This window comes from Chiloscyllium plagiosum, unplaced genomic scaffold (genome assembly GCF_037043375.1).
Source record: "Chiloscyllium plagiosum isolate Xiang-an unplaced genomic scaffold, Cpla_swu_hap1 HiC_scaffold_39, whole genome shotgun sequence".
NCBI classification, from domain to species: Eukaryota; Metazoa; Chordata; class Chondrichthyes; order Orectolobiformes; family Hemiscylliidae; genus Chiloscyllium; species Chiloscyllium plagiosum.
In genome coordinates, this window is record NW_028270177.1 from 72,360,647 (window position 1) to 72,388,257 (window position 27,611).

A 27,611-nucleotide genomic window follows, 5' to 3' on the forward strand; every position below is an offset into this window, starting at 1 on the left:
ACTGTGCTGTACTGTTCTATATTCTATGGACTGAAATGAACAATTATTATATATTAGCAACATATAGATTTTCAAAATTCTATTAGCATACTTAAGAATAATGATAACTGTCATCTTGCTATTTGACTGTGCTATCTGCAAAAATGAACAGGAATTGTTGCAGGGAAAGCAATTAGGTTTTTCTAAATTTATAAGGCTGGGATTACACAGATCATTCAAACGAGGAAAAGTCATATTTTTAACAGTGCGCGTTGCATCAGAAATAATGGATTCTTTTGTAGGTGTGTTGATTGGAAATAAAATGGATTTTTATATTACTGTATAGGTACTAGGGAATATTGGATTAAATTCAAATATAAACTTCACTGTAGTTGTTAGCAAGACTAAACTAAAGCATACTATAATTATTGTCATGCAAATGCCTTAACAATTACTCTTAGATTCCTGAAAAAATGATATATCGTACCATTTTTCAAACAGTCAATAAATTAAATTGTGAACCTCAGTATACTTGTTACCCAGACCAATTATTATTCAATTATTGTAATGGTAATGACTTGATAACTAATGCTAAAACCTAAACAGGTAAATTGGTTCAATACTTTGTCAGCATGTTGCTCTGAAATTGATTGGATATTTATTTAGATCGGTAAACTGAGGGACAAAATATAATAGCTCGCTTGATAGAATTGAAGGAAAAAATGAGACAGTGCTTATTGAACAGGATTGTTTTTGTTTAAAAATGCAGTTGATGCAAGAATAATATATTTTCCTCCATTGGTTTTCTTGTGGAGACATGTTTTTTTTTAAATTGTCATGATTCAAGGTTGAGACACTTGCGTCAGAGTCTGCAAATGGGAGAGTGAGAGAGAAATATTTTTTTAAAAAAGCAGAAAGGAAAGGAACTGGTGAGCAGAGGAGCTCCAACTGTAGTGTCTCACCCTGCCAACGTCTTATTGGGTGAGCTGGAACGCAGACGAGTCAAGCAACAAGCTGACACAGTCATACGCACAGAATTATAGCTTACAATGTCCGAGACACCATCGTCACCATCCCTGTATGTCCTGTCCAACCAGCAGGACATGGATGTAACTGAAATGCTGGAACATGCAGGGTTATGGACTAAGATCTGCAGAATGTGATCAATGTGATTTATTTGACATTTCTCCAGAATATTAAACTCCAGTCCAATTTGAAAAGTTACTATCGTCATCAGACTTGAACTACAAATGTCAGAAAAAAAATTATCAGAAAGTTACAGCACACTTGGCCAATCCTGGGTATATGTTGGCTGTAATAGAACTCCCCAGGCTTTACAGCTTCTTGTACTCACCATTGAGAGTAAAAATTTCAGACTGAAATCTGCCCTCTGTGCTTTTATAATCTGTTTTTTAACATATTTCTTTGGCAGCTGCACACCTTTCCTTGTTTTTTTCCCAGCTCAAACTCCATTCCCCGTGGCCTTGAGGGACTACCATTTCTGCCATTTAATTTCTCCTGCCATCCCCCGTGTGACAGACTGTCTTTTTGTCCTTGTCTCACCCCCACCTTGCTCACAACCTGTTACATTTCTGATGGTTCCCAGACCTCTGTAACTTTCACTGCGCCCACCCCCCCCGGGTCAATGGCGCGAGTTTTGAATTCTTTTCCTCCTGAGATAATCAGAAATTTTTCCGGTTGCAGTATCCCCCAGATTTTATTTTGTGTCAGAGTCAAGTATTTGTGAGCCTTCATCCACAATTCCCAGCATTTGGATGTAATTTGTGACCCTCCCACAGTTGTGTAACGTTACTGGATTGGCTATGCTAACATGGCCTGCAGTGTGCAATTTAGGTGGGTTGGGCGAGCCATGGTTAATGTGGGATTATGGGGGTAGGGTGGGTGAGTAGGTCATTGCAGACTCGATGGGCCGAATAGACTCTTTCTGCACCCACTGGATTCTGTGATTCTAACTAGTTGTGATTGTTGTCATGTTTTCCTCATGCCAGGTTCATTCAACTCATACATATGATTCTGTGGGTGCTCACTCACTCATTTCCTTCAGTTTTACATCAATTTCACACTGAATGTGAGGGTGGGAATGGATTTGTAAATATAAATACTCCAACCAAAACCCCTCACAGGTCAGGAAATGTTTCTGCTACTTTCATCACTCACAAGGAACAGGAAAATATAGGTTCAGTCACAAATCTTACAGGAACATAGCGGTTATAATCACCAGGAAAGGCTGAACAGCTCAAAACGCTTTTCTCAAGAAAAGAGGAGGCTCAGAGACAGCCTGGTACAAGTAGAAAGCTTTGTGTCTGTGTTTTCAGAGATTTGTGGTTGAAATCATTGGGTTGGAAGCATGTTTCATTGCCCCAGATCATCAAAGGTGCTGTCTAAATGTGCATCTTTCTTTCAGTCAGTCTGAGTTAACAATCAGATGGACAGGTCAATGTCTGAGTGTCTTACCAAATCCCTGATTGAATCTGTCTCCGCCCACAAACTCAGGTGCCTCACCACTCACTGGGTCACGGAGAAACTCTGCCGGTACAATGAGAACTATCTTTGCTGTCAGCTCTCCTCGTACTTCCGCCTAACCCCCACTTCCCTTCATTAAATCCCAGCTGCATCTCGTCCACCCACATGGACATGTTGAAGAGCATGACAGGAGAAAGGATTGAAACCGAGAGTTCAATAGCCAGAATGAGAGAGGAAGAAGGAAATAAACGGTGATTGTGGATCCCAGGGGATACAGACTCCAGGATTAGTCCTTGTGGGCATTCCCGCAGTAATACAAGACAGCATTTCATGATGAGAGTTAAACCCGGGTGGCAGGAGAGGGAGCCACTGAACATTAGCAAGTTTATTTCAAACACAGGAGGTTTGTTCAGTCAGTAACAATGTGTTCGACATGGAGATGAAGTGAGCAGTGAGGGGAAATGTTACCACAAGCTGACGATGGATAACTTTCATTGGAACAGGAGGATGCCATTCAGCCCCTCAACTTTGCTCTGCCATTCATGATGATCATAGCTGGTGTGTGACCTAACGTACAATTTTCAAAACACTCTAATTTCATCAATAAACTCCTCTGCAACAGACAAAATGAGTGTTGGAAAACTAAACATCTGCAAGTGCTGGGAAATCAGAAAAAAATAACAAATTGCTGGAAAAATTCAGCAGATCTGGCAGCATCTGTGGAGAGTTAACCTTTCAGGACCAGTGACCGGTCAGGTGACCAGCTGCAGCTGACCATTCTGCCTATTCTGGAACACTCTCTGGAACAGATTCTGGTGTGAGATTGTCAATAATAACTGAGAGAAAACAGGAGGATGTACTCAATTAGAATAAGGAATTCACTTAACCCTCCCAGTGGGACACTCACCAACACAGTCACACTGCGGAGAGGCCATTCACCTGCCCCACGTATGGGAAGGGATTTACTCGATCTTACAATCTGCTGAGGCACCAGAGAGGGCACAGTGAATTTAGACCCTTCAACTGCTCTATGTGTGAGAAAGGATTCATTCAAATCTCTCACCTGCGGAGACATTAGTGCATTCCCACTGGGGAGAGGCCATTCACCTGCTCAGTGTGTGGGAAAGCATTCACTGAGTCCTCTGACCTGCTTAAACACCAGCGAGCTCACTCTGGGGAAAGATCATTCACTTGTCCCCAGAGTGGGGGGAGATTCACTCAAATGCAGTCCACACAGAGGGAGAGGCCATTCAGGTGCTCAGTGTGTGAGAGAGGATTCAGTGATTCATCCTCTCCCCCCCCCCACCCCGAGACCCCAGTGAGCCCACACAGGGGACAGCTCATTCAGATGCTCAGTGTGGGAGAGGGGATTCAGTGATTCATCCCCTCCAGGTGCTCTGGTTTCCTCCCACAGTCCAAAGATGTACAGGTCAGGTGGATCAGTCGTGTTAAATTGTCCACAGGATCCAAGATTGTGCAGACTAGGTGGATCAGCCATGGGAAATGCAGTGTTACAGTGATAGAGTGCTCTGGGCGTGATGTTCTTTAGATGGTCGCTGGGGTTTGATGGGCCAATGCTCTCCTTCCACACTGTCGGGATTCTATTCTATGATTGAGGATAAAGGCTACACGGCAGGTGTCCTTGGAGAAGGAGCATGTGGTGTGCATCAATACTCTCGATGCCTTTAGATAGAGGTGGGCACCGTAGGGGATATAGTGCTTTATTTCCACCACTGCCCCCTCCGCACAACTCTACTTTGATTTAGTCCCTTCTCACTCTGTCACTTATAATGGTTTGCTTGGCCCATAATGGGCTTTGTTTGGAAATATTCAATTGGTTACACAAATAGTTTACTGCTGGTGATTATGTGTCTAGATTAGAGTGGTGCTGGAAAAGCACAGCAGGTCAGGCAGGATCCGAGGAGCTGGAAAATCAACGTTTTGGCAAAAGCCCTTTTCCAGCACCCCTCTAATCTAGGCTCTGGTTTCCAGCATCTGCAGTCCTCACTTTTGCAGCGCTGGTGATTATGTGTTAACCAAAAGCAAAATGGCGTAATGATGATTTTGATGGTGGGAAGTTTGCTGTGATCACATTTCTGGGTCGGAGAAATGGGGAAAAAGAACGCTTCACAGCTCACAGAACGAGAACTGAAAAGCAGTTAAATCAAACCAAAGGTGCAGACAGGGAGGGAATATTTCCCTGGAGTTTGAGTAGCTGGAAAGTGATAGTATCCGGGAATAGACAGGATTTTGTTTTACAAAGGTTGAAAGTTTTAAAACTGTTATAGTCAGTTATTTTCTTTAATTTTATTTGTTGTGCAAAAAACTTTTACAACATTTTAAAACCAAAATTTACAAACCTTGTGTTAAAGATAAATGTTAAATAAAAACCATCAAACCATCCCTCACTGAAAACTGTTGTGGAAGTGCAATCTCCTGGAGAATCCCTGCCCCCTTCTTCCTACCCGGGCTCCATGGCTATATACATAACTGGGAGATAGCAGCAGGAGGAGGCCATTCAGCCTTTCAATCCTGCTCCACCATTCAGTGGGAAACAGCTGACCATCCACCTCAGTCTCCTGTTCCTGCTGTGTTCCAATCCCCTTTCATGACTTTACCTCGAAGAACTATATCTAAGCCCTCCTTTGGTTTCACTGCCTTTTGTTCCAGTGGCGTTGCTATGTTACTGTGTGGGTGTAGGCAGGGTTAATGTGATGGTGCTGCCTCCTGGAGGATGCACTCAGCATTCCTTATCATCCTGCAGTAACATCAATTGGGTTTCAGCAACTAGAGATAGAAACCATTTCCAGGATATGGGCATCACTGGCTCAGCCAGCATTTATACCCCATCTCTCGTTACCCTTGAGAAGATGGTAGTGAGCTGCTGTCTTGACCCATTCGCAGTCCATTTGGCGCAGATAGACCGACAATGCTGGGAGGGCGAGTGTTGCAGGATTTTGGCTGAGTGATTCTCTATCTTTGGTTCTTCAAATGTTGTTTAACTTAATCACGATCTGCACATGATTTTGAGGTTTCAGTCTGCAAATCTTCACCATCTCACACCCTGTATAAAGGAATATGTACTGGTTAGAAATTCAGAGCAGACAATTCTAGTTTCTCTGGAATATCTTTTTCCCCTTTCTTCCCCCAAAGCTGTAACCCTCCAGCTCTCTTACTCTCTCCCACCATTCTGACTCTACTACCCCCTAATGTACACCCTCCCCATTCTCATGGAATTGTTGACAAACAGGTCTATGCCACCACTTCCCATCCCTGGTGAGACTCTGCACCCTTTCTGGGTTCACTTCCTTTCCCTCAGTTGCTGCAAGTCAATAATGTAACAGCAGAATGAAACAAAAGGAAACAGAAAGGGAGGTGGCAGATCCTGGACAGAACAGGAAGCTGCAGTCTGGGAGAATGGGTCACATCCTTTGTTTCTCATTAGTTGATTCCAGTGTTATGACAAGTTGGGAATGTAACTTGGTCCCATGTAGGTGTGGTGACACTTTGATCCTCCAACAGATCAATACTACAAGCAAATACGTTCCTCCTCCAGACAATCAAAGTGTGAAATACTTTCCACTAGTTACTCCAAAGCACATGTTCCAAAACCCACCCACATTCTGTACTTGTGCAGTGCCGGGTTTCCCCACAGACGTGTGGTCCCTGCCTTGGAATTTGGGAGTTGCAGTCCTCATGCAGCCACTGGAGCCCTGTCTCTGGAACGTGAATTAAAAGTATGGGATGGAGGATGTTGTGTATCGGATCCCCATTCAGACACATGGGACATGTGGGCTGTCACTGGGATTTACTGAGACATCCGCTTAGACAACCTGATTTCTGACGTAAGGAACATAGATTCAGCCAATTGGGGGATAGGGAGGTTATTAAGGCGCAGTAGGCTTTAAGAAGAGGTGGCTCAGTGGCTAGCACTGCTGCCTCACAGCGTCAGGACCTTAGGCGACTGTGCAGAGTTTACACATTCTCCCCTTGTTTGCATGGTTTCGTGCAGTTCTCCAGTTTCCTCACACAGTCCAAAGATGCGCAGGTTAGGTGGATTGCCCATGCTAAATTGCTGACAGTGTCCATGCACGTGCCAGTTAGAGAATTAGCCATGGGAAATGCAATGTTACAGGGAACGAGTGGGTCTGAATTGGATGTTCATCATAGGGTTGGTGTGGACTCGATGGATGAATACTCTGTTCCTGCACTATAGGGACTCTATTCCTGCACTATAGAGACTCTATTCTATTCTCATGAGGAAGAATGTACTTGTCTCGATGTGTTGTGAATCTGTGGAATTCCCTATTCAAAATGCAGTGGATGCCAGGACAATGAGCCAATTTAATGAAGAGATACAGATGTTGAATTTGCAATGAGATGAAAGGTGAGAGAGAGCAGGCGGGAAAATCCAGCTGAGACTGATGTGAGCTCAATCATCACCGTATTAAATGGTGGGGCTGGTTCTCCTGTGCCCAGGGCTTATCTTCTTACGGTAATAACTGGAAAGCTGAATCCAAAAATCACCACCTTCACCAAAGGAGATTTTCGGAAAATGACAGATAGTCAGGTGGATTAGCATTCCAAGCTTAGATAGTGAGGAAATGTGTAGGAGATAATGATTTTGAAATTTTAAACTGAGGGGAGACAGTGATTTATGGTTTTAGATTGCGTCGTACATTGGCAGCGTCCAGAGTACGCTGTTGTGAATATCTATCCTGTACTTTATTACAAAGCCAAGGTCACTGACAATTAAAACCAAAACACCCAGGAAACATCGCCTCCCCTCGTAATCTGAGAAAAGACTTCTGATAAGTCTGATTGAATTTAGAACACTGATGGAAAGCTGGAAGATTAGATCCGCTCCCAAGATGCTGTGCTTAAACAAAAGGAGACTACAATAGGATGAGGCAGGAGTTGGCTACTGTAGACTGGAAACAAAGACTTTACGGTGGGAAAGTTGACGGACTGTGGGGGAATATCAAAGCAATTTTTTGAAGTGCTCAGCAAACGTATATATCAGGGAAAAAGAAGGACTGTAGGAAAAGGAATAATCTGCCATGGGTGGCTCAGGAAATAAGAGAAGCTTCAGCAAAATCGATGTTTCAGGCAAAAGCCCTTCATGATTCCTGATGAAGGGCTTTTGCCCGAAACGTCGATTTTGCTGAAGCTCCTCGATGCTGCCTGAACTGCTGTGCTCTTCCAGCACCATTGATCCAGAATCTGGTTTCCAGCATCTGCAGTCATTGCTTTTACCCAGGAAATAAGAGAGTCTATCAAACTGAAATAAAATGCATATAAATTGCCAAAAACCAAGGAGATTAGAAAAACTTTAAAGATCAACAGAAAGCTAGATGGGATTGGGGGAGAAAAGTGATGAGTAGCTATCCCCAGGGCCAGAATAACAGTTTACACGGCTAGAGGGGAACCTATTGTGTTGGGAACATATGGCCTCTGTAATTGTTGAAGCACTTAACTGTTACCATAGAGATAATCCTGATCAAGTTACAAATCACAGCACACTCCAAAAGCTTGTTCTTCCAAATAAACCTGTTGGACTATAACCTGGTGTTGTGTGATTTATAAGTTTGTTCACCGCACCCCAACACCAGCTCCTCCACATGAGAATCCTGATAGATACCCCACTGAAACTGAAGCACCTGTCAGATACTTGAGGGATCCACGGGGGCGTGGGGGAGGTGTGTGTGGTTTAACCACAAAGTGCTGAGCTGAACTTGACTTTCGAACTGCCGTTGCCATGGAGAGAATACTGAGAGACAGCGTCCATTCAAAACCACAAACCACAAAGGTATAAGAATGGGAGCGGCACACCGGACAGGCGGGGAGTTACTTGATGCTGCCTGGGGGTGTTCTGCATGTACACTATCCAGGTAACTGCCATGTCTCATCAATAAAGACTCAAAGAAGACCTCTCAGAGTTCTGTGCCTAGTTATTCCTACCCAGCAGGGTTCAGGAATATGAGGACACAGCAGTCAGTCTTCACAGTGGAGGATACGAAGAACATGCCAGTAATTGATAAGGAGACTGAGGAAGGTGAGGACCTAGATAATAACCATTATCATGAAAGAGTTAGAGCTGGGCAAGCTAATAGAGCTAAAGGTACACAAGTCTCATTGCCCTGATGGAATACATCCCAGGATACCAACACAGTTAAATGGAGAAATAGCAAATGCACTTAGAGTCATAGTAGCCTACAGCAGAGACAGGCCCTTTGGCCCAAACTGGCCCATGCCGACCAGAATGTCCATCCACGCTAACCCCATTTCCCTGCACTTGGCCCATTTGCTTCTGACCCTTTGCTATCCATGTATTTGTCCAAATGTCTTTTACCTGTTGTGAGTGTTCCTGCCTGAACCACTTCCACTGGCAGCTCATTCCGTATACATACCACCCTCTGTGTAAAACAGTTGCCCCTCAACTTCCCTTTTATTCTTTCTCCTCTAACCTTAAACTGATCCAATCAAGCCGTCCAATCCTTGAGTTTCTGGGAAAAAGACTGAGTGCATTCACCTTATCCATGCCTCTCATGGTCTTATACACTTCTAGAAAAGAGCCCCCTCAGTTTCCTCTGTTCTAAACATTAAATCCTCACTTGTCCAACCTCTCCCTATAACTCAGACCCCTGAGCCCTGGCAACATCCTTGTAAATTGTTCTGCACTTTTTACAGTTTAATAACTGAAACCTACATTACATTCATCATATTTCAAGTATTTCCCCACGGTGCTGGAACCGACGTGACAACGCCAATGGATTACAATCCATGATCGAGAATGAACTCCTTTACAACAATCCCGTTTTCATAGTGTTTCCCATGGTGCAGGTATCCTTATGTCTTTCTGGTTGCATGGTTAATTAAAGACTTCTCCTTCTACAAAGCAAAGTTGTGGCTTAATTGTTCCTGGGAAACGTGCCATGATTTTTCAGACTTTCAAAAACAAATGAAATCTCTCTCCACACTCACCATGCTGACGTGGACTTGGCTGTGTCTCAGTACTTTTGCAGTCACACTGAGATTTGGAATATTCGCCCACAGACAGAATGCACACCTTTCCTTCCAGATGAAAAGGCCAATGATATTCAGATCGGCACGGATCAAGTAACCACCAGATCTGAACATGAAGTTCAATTTGTATTTCTCATCCGCAAATCCACCCTTTCAGTACCATACAACAGAGCACACAAGTTACCACTGTTAATACAGGATGGAAATTCATAAGACAATTGTAGATTAAACTGTAGCTTCCTTGTTCCTCCAAAACTTTAAACCTCAGTCTCACAATTTCTCTCTTCTGTGAACTGAAATCCAAACCAATCCCCCACTCCTTTCCTCCACACCCAGTTCTCACACACTCTCTCTTCGAATTCAGTTTCCGAGCTCCTAATGAGAACCATCCTGCAGACACTGCTTCCTGCACACTCTGACCAAGACCCATCTTACTAAAATGAGCCAAATTAGAATTCTAATTGCAGACCCATCCTTGGCCCATTCCATAACAACCCTGAATCTTCACAAAAGAGTTCCGATAACTTTCTGCAAAACGCTGCACCACTGATAGTCTGATCACATGTCAGGGTAGCAAGAAAAGGGCCATTCCTCTGGGTCCTGCTCCCAGAGGGATGAAGCTGATAATGATAGATTAATCCCTCACACCCATAGCCTCCTTCCCAGGCACTGGACCTATACTGCGCATACTCCCACAGTTGCCAGCACTGCACCCATGCATTGGTCTCCCCTCCTACAGCACGTGCTCCCGATCATACAGGAGTCCGGGTGATTGACAGCAGCTGCTGCCCAATATATCAGAATCCCTACAGTATGGAAACAGGTCCTTCGGCCAAACAAGTCCAGACCGACCCATTCCTCCCAAACTAATGTAACTAATACTATGGGCAATTTAGAATGGTCAATTCACCTGACCTGGGCATCTTTGGATTGTGGGAGGAAACCGGAGCACCCGAAGGAAACCCGCTCAGACACGGGGAGAATGCGCAAACTCCACACAGACAGTCGCCGTGGCCGGAATCAAACCCGGGTTCCTGGTGCTGTGAGGCAGCAGTGCTAACCACTGAGCCGTTTGTATCGATGGGAGGGGGCGGGGCTGGAGGACTGGGTCAATGGGATTGTTAACAATGAATGAATGCGGAGGACACTGAGGGATGGACAGGTCAGTGAGGGACAGGATCAGTGCAGCAGCAGGAGGGGATACTGGACAAACTAAGCAATGGGAGAGTCTGACAGGAGAGAAACTACAGGAAGGTTCTGTTTGGAGGCTCAGGCAGGGACAGCTGGGAGACAGTATGGCCTGGTGGCTTGGGCAGGTTTACTAATCAGCCTCTTCAAAGATGCTGTTCCTCAACTCTGAGCCTGATCCTCCTAGTCCAGAGGTAAGGACATTTAGATTATTTCCAGGTGGGCAAGGGATACAGGCACTGCTTTTCAAAAGGAACTCACCTGTGTTGGTGACATTAACAAGACTCAATACAGAGTCACTGACAAAATGCTGGTGTACTTGAACTTCATCCAGAATATTAACACCTATAACTGGGCAACGCAGACCCCAATGTACAGAGTTAAATCCTGGATACTAATAACAGCTTTGTGCATGGGAAATCATATCTCATGAATTTGACTCAGTTTTTTTGAAGAAGTAACAAAGAGGATTGCTGAGGTCAGAGCATGGATATGGTCTACATAGACTTCAGTAACGTGTTTGACAAGGTTCCTCATGGGAGACTGGTCAGCAAGGTTAGATCGCATGGAGTACAGAACTGGCCCGAAGGTAGAAGGCAGAGGGTGCTTTTCAAGCTGGAGGCTTGTGACTAGTGGAGTGTCACAAGGATCGGTGCTGGATCCACTACTTTTTGCCATTTATATCCATGATTTGGATGTGAACATAAGAGGTATTGTAAGTACGTTTGCAGGTGACACCAAAATGGGAGGTGTAGTAGACAGTGAAAAGATTACCTCAGAGTACAAGGGGATCTGGATCAGATGAGTGAATGGACTGAGGAGTTCAGTTTAGAAAAATGTGAGCTGCTGCATTTTGGAAAAGCAAACTTTAGCAGGATTTATACAGTTAATAGCAAGTTCCTGGGGAGTGCTGCTAAATAAAGAGTCCTTGGAGTGCAGGTTCATAGTTCATTGACAGTAGAGTAGCAAGTAGATAGGATAGTGAAGGCAGCAGTTGGTCTGCTTGTCTTTACTGGTCAGAGCATGGAGTATAGGGGTTGGAAGGTCATATTGCGGCTGTACAGGACATTACAAAAGTTGCTGAATCAATATTCCATATCATTCTGTTCTCCTTCCTATCAGATGATGTTCTTAAACTTTAAAGAGATCAGAAAAGAATTATAGCATGTTGCCAGGGTTGGATAGGCTGTTTTCCCTGGAGCGTCAGAGGCTGAATGGTGACCTGAAAGAGATTTTTAAAATCAGGCTGCGCATGGATACGGTAAATAGACAAGATATTTGCCCTGCAGTGGGGGAGTACAGAACTAGGGGACTGGGAGGGAGGGTAGGCAGACAGGGGGTGTGTGGATCGAGAGGGGTGAGACAGAAATGGCTGGGGAAAGAGGGAGGGTGACAGAGAGGGCGGCACAGAGACGGGTGGGGACAGAAAGTGGGATTAGAGAGGAGGGGAACAGACAGGGGGAACGGGGGGAGGCTGACAGAAAGGGGGAACAGGCCGACGGGGGTGGGGTTGTAGAATAGGCCGACAGAGGGGAGGGACGGACAGAGTGGGGGGAGACGGAGGGGGGGAGCAGACAGAGCGGGAGAGACGGGGGGAACATGGAGAGTTATTTTATAGATCTAAAACTCAACCCTGTTCCTGTTTTCTCCTCCTCACCTTAATTCCCTCTGGAGGGCTCAGAATAACTGTATAGTTTTTGGAAAGTAGAGTTTCAGGGAGATCAGGTGCTGAAAGTGGCATTTGGGACACTAACATTGAATGGAATGTGCTGATTCGATTCGATTCCACTCTCTGTGTGGTGTTTGCACATTCTCCCTGTGTGACTGCGTGGGCTTCCTCTGGGTGCTCTTAATTTCCTCCCACAAATCCAAAGACATGCAGGTTAGCTGGATTAGCTTTGGGTAATGGTAGGTTACAGAGTTAGGGTGGAATGCTGTTCCGATGGTTGGTATGGTCTCATGGGCCGAAAGGCCTGCTTCCACACTGTAGGGATTCTATCACTGAGTATAGGGATTAGGAGGTCATGTTGTGGCTGAGTAGGGCATTGGTGAGGCCAGTTTTAGAATACTGCATTCAATTGTGGTCTCCCTGATTTCAGAAAGATGTTACCAGAATAGGACTCAGCCTCTTAATGACAAGTTCCTGGGAAGTGTTGACAGACAAACAGACCATGCAGTGTAGGTGGATAGTTCCTTGAAAGTGGGGTTGAAGGTAGACAGGTCAGTGAAGATGGTGTGCGGTATGCTAGCTGTTTTTGGGCAGTGCATTGAGGATAGGAGTTGGGAGATCATGTTTCGGTTGTACAGTTGATCGGCTCGGCCACTTTTGGAATCCCCAGACTGCTTTCAATTCCAGTCTCCCTGCTATAGGAAAGATGTTGGGAAACTTGCAAGAGTTCAGAAAAGTTTTTCCAGGGTGTTGCCAGTATTGGAACATTTGAACCATAGGGAGAGGCTGAATAGGCTGAGGCTATTTCCCTGCAGCACTGGACACTTTAGGTGGCTTTATCGAACTTTATAAAATTATGAGGAGCAATGATAGGGTGACTAGTCATGGTTTCTTTTTTCCCAGGTAGGGGAGACCAAACAAATATGAATCTTTTTTCCAAGGTGGAAATGACAAATTCTAGAGGAGAGACGGCAAGTTTAAAGGATATGAAAACCGAAACAACTGAAGATGCTGTAAACCAGGAAGAGAAACAGAAGTTTCTGGAAAGGCTCAGCAGGTCTAGCAGCATCTGTGAAAAGAAATTAGAGTTAACGTATCTGAGGAAGGGTGACCAGACCCGAAACTTTAACTGATTTTTTCTTCACAGATGTTGCATGACCTGCTGAGCATTTCCAACAACATCTGTGCAAGTTTAAATGGAGTTGTTTGGAGTATATACCTGAGAGTAACTTTATAAAGTGCGAGTGAGACCACATCTGGAGTAATGACAGATGTTTTGGTCCCTTTATTTAAGGAAATGTGTCATTTCATCAGAGGCATTTCACAGAAAATTGACTGGGATGAACCCTGGATTGCAGGGATTATCTTTTAAGAAAAGGCTGAAGAAATTGGGTCTCTACTTACTGGATTTGGGAAGAATAAGAGGTGATCGCATTGTAACATGTAGGATTCTTAAGGGGTTTGACAGGGTAAATACTGAGCGGATGTTTCCCATCATGAGGGAGTCTGGGACCAGATTCTGGGTCACTCACGGAATCACGGGTTCGGTTTTGGATTCGTCAAGTTTAAGGCAACACTGACACAGGTCAGGGGTTTCAGTAGCAATGGAGCTGGGGTGAGGTGGAGATAAGCAACATTTTATGAGTTTGAAATTCCTGGTGTTTGTGATTGTGTAGATGTCTGATCAGAAGGTCATCTTGGGGTCAGATATGAGAGCAATATTGTGAAGGGTGCGGTTCTGTCTCAGATAGTTCCCAGTGGGAGGGAGGGGCTCAGCAATAAGGGAAAGTAATTTGTAATAGCAACTGAAGACAATGGCTTTAACCATTGCAACGTTCCATTGCAGGAAATTGCAGCCAATCGAGTAGTGGGAGTGTGATGAGCAGTTTGATAACTGAGTAATGGAGAGCGATGATGGTGAGGGAGAGCTGGGCATTGTCAGTGTACATGTGAAACCTAACACGGTGCTTTTGGACAATGTCACCTCCTGGAAGTATGTAGATGAGAAACAGGAGGGACCGAGGAGAGATCCTTAAGGGACACCAAATACAAGGAATTCAGAAAGGAAAGGGAGAGTTGGGATGGAGCAGGTTTTTCCAACAACGGTGGGGTCAAATATTAGTTTGCAGCAGAATGGGAGAGAAGGACATAACCAGAAAAGACAGACAGATAGAACAAGGAACAATATCTGTGAATTGGGGAGGGGGAGTGATGAAGAGGAGGAGCAGCCCAACTCCAAAAGCACTATTCCTACATTAGTGACATCACCCAACTCCACCCTAGTCTCAGCTCATTGACCGAAATACTCGTCCATCCCTGTGTTATCTCCAGACTTCATTATCCAAACACACTCCTGGCCAACCTCCCACATTCAACTTACATGTAATCTCAAGAGTATCTAAAACCCTACTGCCCTAGTGCTCACTTGTACCAAAACTTGTTGATCCATCAAAAGGCTCCTATTAACAAGCAACAATTTAAAATTCTCACCTTTGATGTAAATCCTGGCTGTGAACATCCCTGTCTCCCTGCACCACACAACCTGTGAGACCCCGACAACTCATTTTCTTTCAGACTCCCAACGATGTGTTTATTCATTGCTTCACCTGTCTGGCTGTTTCTACTGTTGCCAAGGCAACACGGTCTGGAATTCCCACCCGAACGCCCTCAGACCTGCTTTCCTCCTTTAAGGTATTCCTGAAAACCTGCTTATTTGGCAACTCTTTTGATCACCTGACCTAATATCCCCATCTGTGGCCTTATGTCAGAAGTTCTCAATAGTATTTCTGTGGAATTATAAACATGATAAAAAAAACAAACTGTTGATGATTTGCACATACATTGTGAACTCTTCACTGTCGCTGAGTGAATAATCTAAAACAGCTCTTACCCAAACACATTGTGGGAGCACCTTCACCACACGAACTGCAGCTGTACAATGAAGTCAAACATCACCTTCTCCACAGGCAATGGGGCTTTGGCACTGACCATTGGTATCTGTGGAGGGAGAAACACACAGTTGATATTTCAGGGAGTGCAAAATGCATTATAGGGAGGGAAAATGGTGCAGAATTTGGGATTTTCAAATTTGCGTTTTAGAATGTGCACTAAGTTCTGTAAAACCTCTCATTCCATACCATGAAAATTTCCTACTCTTCCTGGTCAATATGTCTTTCCTTTCCCCTGCCCTGCACCTTCCCACATTGCCAATGCCTTGGCCACAACAACACTGAGCTGTCAGTGAAGTTTATCACGTGGTTGAGTATAGTCCCGCCCCTCATTCACTCCGATTGGTTGAAGGCCCAACTAGCACCTCTAGCCCCCGTTCCCCCACTCTTATTGGTCCTGCGCTGACATCAATAATCCGAGGCCCATTGTGCGCTGGAGCATGCTCAGTGCTTCCTGCTTTTGCTGTTGTTCATCAGGTATGAGAGAGAGGGCTCATCCCTGTTTCTCCTGATGTCAGACAATAACAACAACTACCTGCATTGTATGGAGCCTTTCACACTGACAAATCTCCAAAAATGCTTCATGAATGATGGAAACGTTGATTAAAGAGAACGATTTTTAGATACATCTTTAAGGCGGACAGAGGGGGTTCGGGAGGATATTCCAAAGGTTTGTGTCCTTGGCAGCTTCAATCGTGGAGTGATATAGGTGGGCAACAGCTTACAATGGAGACAGTGGCTAACCATAGGTTAACAATGTCATGTCGTAGCCCCCTACCCCACACACCAGGCCTTGTTCTCACAGCCTGCCATTGCACATTACCTATGGTTAACCACTAATAGTCTCCATTAACAGCTAGTCACCCTCCCCCAGCCAGATGGTTATCCTTTATCCAACTGTTCTTCTCACTCTATCCCCACCTATCCTTTACTCCTTTTATCCTTCACCCACACTATTTTCTGCACATAAACTGACTTTTATTCTCAGTAACATCTGTTCTGTGGAAGGGACACCGGATCTTAAACTTTAACTTTGATATCTCTTCACTGATACTGCCAGACCTGCTCAGCTTTTCCAGAACCTCCTGGTTGTTGTTTCTGATTTACATCTTCCGCAGTTCTTTTGGTTTTAATTTACCGGGAGTTTGTAATTCAGGTCCAACAGCCTCTGTCCCAGACTCTGCTGTCTCTCCCAACCCCAAACAGTGACACTGCACTTGCACAGCTCATGGACAGGTGTTGTCTTGCTGGCCACACCCCTCATTCAATCTCATTGGCTGCAGGACCGCACAGACTCTCCTCCCATTGGTCTGGAGCTGCCGTCAATCAGCCGGGCCCCATTGTGATGAGAGTGGAGGGCTAATCCCTCTCTCTGCCCTGGGATGAGCTTCATCATTCACAGTGAATGGGGCAGTATCACAGAGCACAGGGCCTGGGGGCTATTCAGCCCATTGGGGCTGTACTCTCTCCCTCTGGAGATGCTGCAAGTCTGTCCCAAGTCCCCTCCCATGTGCCCACAGCCCCCCAAATCTTTCCTTCAAAAGTAAATTCCAAGTCTGTTTCAGAATACCTGCTGAATCTGTGTCGTTCAGACTGTTCCAGATGCTCAGAACTTACTGAGTAAAATAGTGTTCACATTTTCACCTTGTATTATTTGCCAATTACTTGCAAGTAGTTACTAAAAATTGTGACAGTGTTAACAATTCCTCTCTCTCTCTGCAAATTCAAGACCTTGGAACCAAATCTGCACCAGATCGAAATCACTGCTTCACCTTCTCAGCTCCAAGGATAATTATCTGTGCTTCAGCTAGCTCTCCTCAAAATAGGGGAATGCATCTTAATTTATTAAGATCAAAGAAACAGACCTTCGGTCCAATTCGTCCGTGCCAACAAGGAATCCTAAACTAATGGATTCCCATTTACCATCTATTGGCCTGTATCCATCAAAACCCTTCTTATTCATGTACCCAATTGAAAGCCTTTTAAATGTTGTGATTTTGTCAGCCTCCACTACTTCATCTGGTAGCTCCTCCCATACACACACCACACTCAGCTTGAAAACGTTGCCACTTATATCCCTTTTAAATCTTTGCCCTCTCAACTTCAACCCATGTGCTCTCGTTTTGGGCGCACCTAACCTGAGGGAAAAAGATGCCAGCTGCTCACCTTATCCACACCCCTCGTGATTTTATAAATCTCCATGAAGTCACCTCTCAGTCTTTGACTCTCCAGATAAAATAGCTCCAGCCTATTCAGCCTCTCCCTGCAGGCCAAATCCTCCAATCCTGGCAACGTTTTTGTAAATCTTGCCTAAACCTTTTCAGGTTTCACAACATCCTTCCCAGAACGGGGAAATTCAAACTGAAAACGGAATTCCAGAAGTGGCTTAATCAACGTCCTGTCCAGCCACAGTATGACGTCCCAGTTTCTGTATTCAATGCATTGACCAATAACGGAGTGTGTTAATGGAGTCCCATTTGCCAGCGGTTCACCCTTATCCCTCTAAAACCTTCCTCTTCATGTACCCAATCAAATGCCTTTTAAATGCTGCAATTGTACTAGCCTCCACCCCTTCCTCTGGCAGTTCATTCCATACTTGCAATGCCCTCAACATGAATAAGATGCCCCTTAGATCCCTTTTAAATCTTTTCCCTCTCACCTTAAGCCTGTACCCTCTAGTTCTGGACCCAGCGAACTTGGGAAAAAGTCCCTGACTGCTCACCTTATCCATGCCCTTCATGATTTTATAAGATCACCTCTCAGCCTCCAACTCTCCAGGGAAAATAGTCCCAGTCTATTAAGCCTTTTCCAATAGCTCAAACCATCCAACCCTGGCAAAATCCTTGCAAATATTTTCTGAACCCTTTCAAGTTTCTCAACATCATTCCAAGAACGGGGAGATTGAAAACAGAATTCCAGAAGGGCTTTAATCAGTGCCCTGTCCAGCCACAATATGACGTCACAACAGCTGCATTCAATGCATTGACCAATAACTGCGGGGGGGGGGGGGGGGGGGGGGGGTACCAAATGCTGCATTCACTACCCCGTCTACCTGTGACTCTACTTTCAAGGAACTATGAACCTGCACTCCAAGGTCTCTTGGTTCAGCAATGTTCCCCAGGACTTTACCATTAAGTGTATAAGTCCTGCCCTGATTTGCCTTTCCAAAATACAATAGCTCACATTTATCTAAATTGAACTCCGTCTGCCATTCCTCGCCCCAGTGGCCTATCTGATCAAGATCCTGTTGTATTCTGAACTAACCTTCTTCACTGTCCACGACACCTCCAATTTTGGTGTCTTCTGTAAACCTACTGACCATACCTCATATAGTCACATCGAAGTCATTTATTTAAGGGCCCAATATCCATCCTTGCAGCACATTGCTCCTCACAGGCCTCCAGTCCGCAAAGCAACCCTCCATCATCATCCTCTGTCTCCTACTTTCAAGGCAGTTTTGTAATGGCTTGCTCTCCCTGCATGCCATGTTATCTAACCCTGCTAACTAGGCTGCTTTGTGGAACCTTGTTGAATGTCCATATAAACAACATTCACCGCCTGGATTAATCAATTTTCTTTGTCACTTCAAAACATTCAGTCAAGTTAGTGAGACACAATTGTGCATGTACAAAGCCACATTGACTCTCCCTGTCATTCCTTACCTTTCCAAATAGATGGATATCCTGTCCCTCAGAATCCCTTCCAACAACTTGCCTGCCACTGACTTCAGGCTCACTGTTCTCTTGTTCCATGGCCTCTCCTTACCACCTTTTTAAAATAATGGCACCTCACCTGTCACTATCAACGATACAAATACCTCAGGAGAGCTGAAAATGTGTTGCTGGAAAAGCGCAGCAGGTCAGGCAGCATCCAGGGAACAGGAGAATCGACGTTTCGGGCATAAGCCCTTCTTCAGGAAGGGCTTATGCCCGAAACGTCGATTCTCCAGTTCCCCTGATGCTGCCTGACCTGCTGCGCTTTTCCAGCAAAACATTTTCAGCTCTGATCTCCAGCATCTGCAGACCTCACTTTTACCTCAGGAGAGGCCCAACAATCACTTCACTAGATTTCCAGAAAGTTCCAGAATACACCTAATCATTTTCCAGGGCTTTATCCACCTTGATGCGATTTAAGACATCCACTACCACCTCCTCTGTAACATGGACATTTTTCAAGTTATCACTGTTTATTTCTCCAAACCCTCGAGCTTCCATATACTTCTCCAGTAAAAATGACGTGAAATATTTGCATATCTTTTGCTCCCACTGTGGTTCCATAGACAGCCTTGCTGACCTTTAAGGGGTCCTATTCTCTGGTCCAGCTAATCTTTTGTTTGTGATATATTTGTTTAATCTCTTTGAATTCTATTCCAGGACATCCCAGAAAGGCCTACTTCACGGACCGTAAATTTCCTCTGACTTGATCAACACATACCCTCCACTTCCCGCACCTCCGCCTTTACCCCACCCCTCCAGCCACAATAAAGAATATAACACTGCGGTCTTCACCTTCCACCCACTAATCTCCAGATACAGCACATTAACCTCTGTCATTTCTGCTACCTAAAGTCAGACCCCACCACCAGAGATATATTTCCCTCCCCACCTTTATCTGCGTTCCGCAGAGACCATTCCCGCTGCGCCTTCCTTGTTCGGTCCACACCCTCCCACCAACCCATGCTCCACATCCTTGACCCTCCCTTGCTGCCATGGGAGATGTAAAACATGCGGCCACACCTCCCTCTGACCTCTGTCCAAGTTCCCAAAAGGATCTTTTCACATCAGGCAGAGATTTGCCTGCACAACTCAAAACCTCATATACTACATCTAGACACTATGGGAAGAAGGGCTTATGCCAGAAACGTCGATTCTCCAGTTCCTTGGATGCTGCCTGACCTGCTGCGCTTTTCCAGCAACACATTTTCAGCACTGGGGCGAATGTGCCAACTCCAACAAAGACAGTTGCCCGAGGCTGGAATCAAACCCAGGTCCCTGGTGCTGAGGAAGCAGTGCTAACCACTGAGCCACAATACTGTGGGGTCTTTGGTGCTGATGCGCTGCCCCACTGATACCTCAGTGACTCACCCTGCCTCATTTCCTAAGAGGCAGTGATGACGGAGTGAAATTATCGCTAGACAGTTAATCCAGAGACCCAGATAAGGTTCTGGGGACCCGGGTTTGAATCCCATCACGGCAGATTTTGGAAAGTGAATTCAATAAATATCTGGAAAAAATAATCTAGTAACAACAAGCATTCCACTGTCAATTGTTGGAAAAACCAATGTGGTTCACTAATGACCTTTAGGGAAGGAAAATGCCATCCTTACCTGGCCTGGTCTGCATGTGACTCCAGACCTATAGCAACGTGGTTGACCTTAACTGCCCTCTGGTTAAACGCAGCAATAAATGCTGGCCGAGCCAGTGACAGCCTCATCCTGTGAATGAATAAAGAAACAGGTCAGGTTGTTCCTTCTCTAGTAGGTACATCCTACAAACTGAATCTGAAATGTTCTTGTACACACTGAACAAATACCTTTCCATCCAAGCCCTTAACACTACAGCACTCCGAGGCCATGTTGGTAAAGTTAAAACCCCTTATCATTGCATCCATATTATTCTTACAGATAACTGAGGTCTCCTGGCAAAATTGTGTCTCAATTCCCCGCAGACTATTGGGAGAGAGTCTATAATACAATCCCATTAAGATGGTCATCTCTTTCTTATTTCTCAGTACCAACCAAATAACTTGCCTGGATGTACTCCCAGGAATATCCTCCCGAAGCCCAAGCATAATGTTGTCCTAATCAAAAACACCTCTCTCCTGCTCTGTTGCCCCCTTTCTATACTTGCTATAGCATCTTTACCCTGGAACATTAAGCTGCTAGTCCTATCCATCCCCGAGTGATGCCTCTGTAATTGTTGTAATATCCCAGTGCCATGTTCAAAACCATAACCTGAGCCCACCTGCCTGACCTGTCAGGTCTCTTGCACTGAAACAAATGCAGTGCAACTGGTCCGTCGCACCTCATTCTGTGACTTGCTCTTGCCTGCCTTGACAGTCTGACTGGTGAACAGTACCAACCTCAGACTCAACTCTTTTCTCACTATCTCTTTAGGATTACCCCGACTCCCTCACTGGTTTAATGCCTCCCGAGTGGCACTAGCAAATCTCCCTGCTCGTCAGAGCCCCATGCTTTCCCCTTCCTATGCCATTGGCACCAATGTACAATGTTCTCCCACTGGTTATTTTCCCTTTTGAGGATATTCTGCTCCCTCTGTGAGACATCCTTGACACTGGCACCAGGGAGGCACCACCCCATTCTGATGTCTCACTGTCAGCTGCAGAAATGGCAGACTGTGCCCCTGACTGGAGAGTCCCCTATCACCATCGATCATGTGGAACTGGATATACCTCACATTATGTTAGAAGCCAGTCTCAGTACCAGTAACTTGGCTGTCAGTGCTACATTCCCCTGAAAGTCTATTACCACCTACATTTTCCAAAACAATACACTTGCCTGAGATGGGGATAGCCATAGGAGACTCCTGCAGTACCGACCTACCCCCCCTAGCTTTCCTGGCGGTAACCCATCTACCTGACTGTATCTGCAGTATCCTGCATTCCTGAGACTGCCACCTATCACACCCCCTGGCTCCTGTCAATTCCTCACTGCCTTTAATCACTCCTCCACCAATCCATGCGTTCCAATAGGATTTGCAATCACACTTGCTGCAGTCATAATCATCAGGATCATTGAAACTCTCCCTAATCTCCCACATCCGACAGGAACAGCACGCCACTCTACAACAGGCCATCTCTCCGCCTTAACAATCTACAGACCAAGACAAAGGCACAGTCTTACTGCTCGAAAAACACTGCCCGAGAATAACTTAATGCTTACGGTTCATATCTTAAACATTTAATCAAGGGACCGTAAGACATTAAAAAGAAATCCTCACCTTACTCACGATTGTAGATTGAATAAAATAAAACTGGCTAAGATTGATATTAGAAGAGACTGAAACTCACTGAGCTGATCCCCGGCTCGGAGTACTTCCAAGGGCGAGGTCTCTCTGAGGGCAGCTGTGAAACGTCTCTGTTTCTCTTCTCTGCCCACTCCATTTCCAGAGAGGTTTTTAACTTCACAGCAAGTCAGCTCAGAGAGGTCACTGCTTGGTTTTATTCACTGGGGGTTGCCTTTGCTGCCCAGACCAGTATTTCTTGGCCACCTTTACTTGTCGTGGAGAAAGTGGTGGCTAACTGCCTCCCTGAAATGCTGCAGTCCATGTACACCACAGTGATGTTTGGACAACAATCCCCCTCTGGCCCCACATCCCTCCCTGTCTCTGTAATCCCCCTCCGGCTTCAGAAATTACATGTCCGTGGCATAAGATTTTTATTTGGATTCATTTTTGTTTAATAAACCCCCCCCCCAAAAAAGTGAAATATTTCGCCCCCAAACAAATTTCTGTTGATTTCAGAGAGGCTGACACATGGACCTTGCAGTATTTTATCTCACATTGTACACCTAGAATGATGGAACTTTCTTTTAAACATTGCTAAAAGGGAGGCAATGGCTGAATGGTATTCCTGCCAGATGAGTGACACGTGCAATGTTCCGAGGATTAGGGGTAGAATCCCAACATGGCTGATGGTGGCATCGGAATTGAATACAATCTAGAATGAAAAGGCGAATGATGACCATGAAACTATTGTCAATTGTTAGAAACCCACCTGGTTCACTAATGTCCTGTCGGGAAGGAAACGGTCATCCTCACCTGATCTGGCCAACATGTGACTCCAGACCCACAGCAATGCGGTTAACTCTCAACTGCCCTCAGGAAAAATACTTTAAAAACTGTTAACAAATACTCCGCAGGTATCACTTAAAAACTGGCTGTTCACCTTGGGATCATGTGAATATCTGAAGGGCCTGAACTAAAACTGAGTTTCAGCTTCACCTTCTCCCAGTCTCACATCAGTCTGTTGACACCCAACTCCAGAACACTCTCATTGAGCCAAGCAGCCCTCACAGTGCAGCCCTGTCATCTTCATTGTCTGCTCATACCTACATTGCCCTCAGCCTCCTGTACTGTTCCAATGCATCTCAATGGGAGCTCAGGGGCAGCACCTCATCTTTCAATTCAGCCCTTTGTAACCCCAGAGTCAACATGGACCTCAGCAGTTTCTGGATGAACAGACAGTTGTCAGAAGCTGGAACATTCCACCTGAAAAGGTACTGGAGTTTGAGTCCAAAAGGATTTTTAATGGGAAGTTTGCAGGTAATTGAAGTTTACAGGTTAAAATCATGAAGTGGGTGATTGGGTCTAAATCTGAGAGTACTTACAAAGAGACGAGGTGTAATTTGGATAAATCTGTGCTCCCTCAGAGGCCAATATCTCCTTCCTCAGCTGCAGGGCCCAGAACAGAGCACACACCCAAAGGGTGATCCAACCACGAATTTGTACATCTTTCTGCTTAACAAAAATATTGGTGATATCTTCCCACAAACAGAACAGACAAACCTTTCTCCTTTCACAGTTAAATGCCAGTGATATTCAGATCCTGATGACTCCATTGACTGTAAAAACTGCTTTTGAGATCCCAGCCTCAATTATTCTGCTTTAATATCCTATGAAATGAATTCACAAAACAAAACTCACAGTCAGTACAGGAAGAATATAAAGACATACTTTTTCTTGGTATGTGCTTGATGTGTAAATGCCTCTCTTCAATCGCACACCGCCACCACCACCCCCCCCACAAATCCTCGGAAGGAGACATGCACATGCGCCTCACTGTACCTTACCCCCAATTCAACTAACCTGCAGATCTTTGTACTGCAGGAGATAGGGGTTAAAGAGGAAATCATCGGCAGGGACAGAACCCAAAGACAGACCGGAACATTTGGAAAGACAAAGGAGTGGATTACGATCTGGCTGGGAGGGTGCGTAGCTGTTAATGGAGGGGACAGGAACCTGTGTCTGGCAGCATCTCCGGGGAGGTGGTGGAAATGGCGACTGATGATCTACGTTCTGCTGCAAAAACAGACCCCGAGCTTCCAGCTGCCTGCCACTTTAACACACGAGCCTGTTCCCTGGCCCCGTATTTCAAGGACTGCAATTTCCACTCCCATGTGTCACTACCATCCACTATATCTCCTCCACTTCCTGCACCTCTGCCTTTGAAACCCACACCTCCAACTGCAACAAGGATAGAACACCCCCCCCCCAAGTCCTTACTTTCCACCCAGATACAACACATCATCCTCTGCCATTTCCACCAGCTACAATCAGACCGCACCACCAGATTCTTAAGGGGTTTGACAGAATAAATACCGATGTATCTGAATGTAAATACTGAGGGGGGAGTTTGAAACCAGATTCTGAGTCAGTCACAGAATCAAGGCTTCTGTTTCGGATTCATCAAGTTTAAGGCAACACTAAGGGGTTTCAGTAGCAATGGAGCTGGGGTGAGGAGGAGACAATCAACGTTTAAGAGATTGGAATTCCTGGTGTTTGGGATTGTGTAGATGTCTGATCAGAAGGTCAGCTTCGCGTCAGATATAACTGCAATACTGTGAAGAGTGTAGTTATGCTGCATAGTTCCCAGTGAGAGAGAGAGGCTCAGCAGTAAGGGAAAGGAATTTGTCAGGCAACGGGTTTAACCATTACAATGTTTCATTGGAGGAAACTGCACCTAATCGAGTAGTGGGAGCGTGGTAAGCAGTTTGATAACTGAGGAACAGTGGAGTAATGGAGAGGGATGATGGGGAGGGAGATCTGGGCATCGTCAGTGTACATGTGAAACCCAACATGGTACTTTTACACAATGTCACCTCCTGGCAGTATGTAGGTGAGATACAGGAGGGGCCAAGGATAGATCCATGAGGGACACCAAATGCAAGGAATTCAGAAAGGAAAGGGAGAGTGGAGATGGAGCAGGATTTTCCAAAAAAAGAGGTCAAATGTCAGTTTTTCACAGAATGGGAGAGAAGCACATAACCAGAAAAAACAGAACAAGGAACAATGTCTGTGAATCGGTGAGGGGGACTGATGAAGAGGAGGAGGAAAGAGAGTTGGAAAGTCTATGGTTTAGTAAGATTAGGGTAAAGGGTCAAGATGAGCTCTGATAAGGCTTGACATGAGATGAGATTGGAGAAAGATGTAGGTTTGGACAAAAACCGGGAACACCACGTGAGGCAGTTTGACTCAGTGGACTAGTGGGAGGGAGGAGGGAGGCGGGAGCGAGGGAAGCAGCAGATCGGATTATCTCAGTCTTAGTGACAGAGAAACTCCATGCGCTTCAAACTCTTGTTGGAGCGAAGGGTAGAGGAGATAGGATGATGAACAGTGTTTCACAAAGAAACAAAACCTGGGTAAGTGATATTTAAAGTGAGTGAACAAACGTAATGTGTTTAAATTTTATCCAAAATATTAAAACAAACGACTGAAGTCCTGGTTCGAATCCCATCTTGGCAGATGTGGAATCTGAATTCAAGAAAAAATACCTGGAATTAGGAATCTCCTGATCTCCATGGAATCATTGTCAATGGCGGAAAAAGAACCTGCCAACCTGACAGTGGCCCAGCCAGCTACTCACTATATTAATCACTGCAAAGTCTCACAAAGGAAAGAAACTGGATGGACCACTCGGCATCTAAGAAGGCACCATTTAATACAACCACAGAATCAGCCCTCTCGATGGTGCAACGTCCTCCAGACTAACATCTGGATTTTGGTGCCAAAATGTGCAGAGCTTTCTCACAGATCAATCAAGGAACAGCCTGACATAGTCATACTCATGAAATCAATCCTTACAGACAATGACCAGACACCACCATCACCATCCCAAGATATTGAGATTGTGGTGATGGAAAAGCACAACAGGTCAGGCAGCATCCGAGGAGAAGGAGAATCGATGTTTCGAGCCTAAGCCCTTCATCAGCCTGACCTGCTGTGTTTTTCCAGCACCAGACTCTTGACTCTGATCTCCAGCATCTGCAGTCTTCACTTTCTCCTGAAATCTCTGGATATGTCCTGTCCCACCGGCAGGACAGACCAGGCAGAGGTCGTGGCACAGACAGGGAGGATTTGCCCTTGGAGTACTCAGCATTGACTCCGGACACCAGGAAACCTCATGGCTCCTGCTGATTACCACGTCCTGTCCTCCCTTGGCTGATGGATCACTTCTCCTTCATGTTGAACAACATTTGGAGGAAGCACTGAGGCAATAAAATGGTGTCAAACGTACTCTGGGTACAGGATTTCAATGTCCATAATCGAGACTAGCTCTGCAACAGATTTACTGACTGAGCTGGCCAGGTCCTGATGGACATAGCTGCTCAACTGAGTCTGCAGCGGGTGGTGAGGGAACCAAGAGGGAAAAACATACTTGATCCCATTGTTATGAATTGACCAATTGCAGATACATCTGTCCATGACAGTATCGGTAACAGTGACCATCACACATTCCTTTTGGAGACAAAGTCTTGCCTTAAAGTTGAGAAAAACCTCCATTGTGTTGAGTGACACTATCACCGTTCTAATTGGGACAGACTTCGAAGAGATGTAGGATCTCAAACTGGGTATCTCTGAGGCACTGTGGGACATCAACAGCAGTAGAACTGTACTCCAGCACAATCAGTAATATCATGGGTTTGTAAATCCCGCTCTCGCCCATCACAATGGACAGGAAAGGAGGGCTTGCCAAGAGCAGCACCAGGCAGACCTAAAAATGAAGGTCCAACCTGGTGAAGCTACCAAACAGGACCATCTGCGTCAAACAGCATTAGCAGCAAGCAACAGAGCTAAGTGATCCCACAACCAATGGAACAGATCGGAGCTCTGCAGTTCTGCCACACCCAGTTGTGAACGGTGATGGACAATTAAACAACTCACTGGAGGAAGCATCACAGATATCCTCACCCTTACTGATGGAGGGGCCTCACACATCCATGCACCAGACAAGATGACAGCATTTGCAGCAATCTTCAGCCAGAAGTGCAAAGTGGGATGATCCATCTCAGCCTTCTCCAGTGGTTTCCAACATCACAGATGTGAGTTTTAAGCCAGTTCGGTTCAGTTTGAATAACATCAAGAAATGGTTAAGTAGTGCAAAGGCTACGGGCCCCGCCAATATTCTGGCAATAATACTGATGGCTTGTGCTCCAGAACTTGCCACCCACCAAGCCACGTACTGCTCCAGCACTGGCATCGACTGACAATGTGGAACATTTCCCAGGGATGTTCAACACAACAACACAGGGCAATCCAACCCAGGCAATTTCCCTCTATCAGTCCACACTCGATCAGCAG

General features: G+C 45.3%; 1 long non-coding RNA gene across 2 annotated transcripts in view; it reads right to left on the reverse strand.

The window, feature by feature from the left end:
* Positions 1–4,775: 4,775 nt before the first annotated feature.
* LOC148138763 (uncharacterized) overlaps positions 4,776–27,611 on the reverse strand; it is a 63,342-nt gene continuing 40,506 nt past the window's right edge. For both annotated transcript variants that reach the window (XR_015753758.1, XR_015753759.1), the window contains 4 exons: positions 23,820–23,926; positions 20,621–20,728; positions 15,237–15,343; positions 4,776–5,527 (listed from right to left, as the gene is read on the reverse strand). This is a non-coding gene — a long non-coding RNA (uncharacterized LOC148138763). The remainder of the gene's footprint in view (positions 5,528–15,236; positions 15,344–20,620; positions 20,729–23,819; positions 23,927–27,611) is intronic.